This window comes from Plasmopara halstedii (genome assembly GCF_900000015.1).
Source record: "Plasmopara halstedii genome assembly, contig: Scaffold_2904, whole genome shotgun sequence".
NCBI classification, from domain to species: domain Eukaryota; phylum Oomycota; class Peronosporomycetes; order Peronosporales; family Peronosporaceae; genus Plasmopara; species Plasmopara halstedii.
In genome coordinates, this window is record NW_020189809.1 from 1,151,668 (window position 1) to 1,153,472 (window position 1,805).

Sequence of the window (1,805 nt, forward strand, 5' to 3'; positions counted from 1 at the left end):
TTGTAGCTGCTAACTAATTCACTTTGGCATTTGCCTTCCTCTAATCAACACTTTGCAAGGACTCGAAGCGATAAACGCGCTACGAAAATGCTCTACTAGAGCACTTAGAGAAGAAGATACCGGCATTGACTGCGTCGATGACGCCACCGTCGACGACAAATGACTTTTCCCGGCCCAGGCCTCTCATGGTGAGTTTTAAGACCTTCGGGGTAAGGATGGAAGAATCTCCTGCTCTGGCCGAGATGACTATGGCATCCGCCATGCACCAGAACGAGCAACAGCGCGTGGCGCTAGCTGTCTCAAAGTTTGGGGACCGAGCGCAAGAATCGACGGGGCCTCGGTTTGAAGCGGCCTTTCCCTCCTGGAAGAAGCTGAAACCGCAGTTTTTAAGAATTTTCTCGCCACCTAACCAGGAAAATCGCGTGCGAACGCGTTTCCTTGCCACCCGGCAGTGCAAGAAAGAGTTGTTAGACTTTGTTTAAGATTTTCGAGATCTCATTGCCGGGGTAAGAGCCGAATCTCTCCCAGAGGCGGTCACAGTGACCGTCTATATGGAGGGCCTATAAACTGGCGTGGAGAGAATGGAAGACAGCACGACTTGGTTTGAATGCACATACTCATAGCTTGTCGAGCGAGTCTGAGCCAATGGATCTCAGCTATGCTGAGAAAGGAGAGGGAGGGCTTCGAGTCACTAAGCAGCTTTCGAATACTCGACGGTGTTTTATCGGTGGAGACACCCGTCGTATTTGGACTGGTTGCCATCTGCGCAAGGCGCGTAAATTTTCATCGAACCGACGTCCCGCTTTCAACCAGTCTGCTTTATCGCTCGAAAACGACAAAACTCAGGAGGCGCGGGGGGGGCTACTGTCATCATAGAGGTAGAGGGCAGCAGGGCACAGCCCCGACGAGCTCAGTGCTCTTGACCACGAAACGTGTATGCAAGCCAGGCTTGCTTGTTGTAGAAACGACCGTAAAGGGCTATGAGAAGTCACGAAAGAGCCTTATCGATTCAGGAGCGTCGGACAGTCATGCTCGACGCTCCATAATCAAAAGAAGTCAGCTGTATGCTGAGGCACTGAAAGCGCGTTGGGGGAAATAGTGACTGTTCGCCAAACGACGGGGATACGTGTCACGGTCCCGAAGGTCCCTGCGGACCTCGGAGTCAAGTTCATTGACTTTGATAGCGTGGAACGCTGTCTAGTCTCAGATTTGGATGCAAGGTATAACGTCATCCTAGGGATGGCATGATTGGAACACCATGGACCATGGATTGATTGGAGGTCAAAGACCTTGGGCGCTACGCGCATGTCTCCTGGTGGAGCTTGGTGAGTCATGAACCCACCTCTGCTAGGAAACAAAAGCGCTATTGACGAGAGCACTGGACCGAGACGGTCAACGTGCTAGACATTGGAATGTCCGAGTTGGTAGAAACCAACGGTGAATTGGATAGGAGTCCCAAGCATGACTCGCGGGCTGATCATGGAGTGGTACGTAACCCACTGAGCGCCGCTCAAGTTTTGGAGCAGTTGCTGCATGTCATGCGTGACATGGTCGGCCAAGGGCCGTGGCACCGAGGGCGAGGCCCACGTGATGAACGTGAAGTGGCACGTAAACCATTGAGCACTGCTCGAGTATCGAAGCAGTCGCTGCATGTCATGCGTGACATGGTCGGACAGAGTCCGAGGAATCTTGAGCACGGCGTTTGAGATGTGTGTGGAGTGGCTCGCAAACCACTGAGCACAGCTCTTGTGGTGAAGCAGTCGCTGCATGCCATTTGATTGCGTGGTCGGACAGAGTTCGAGGCA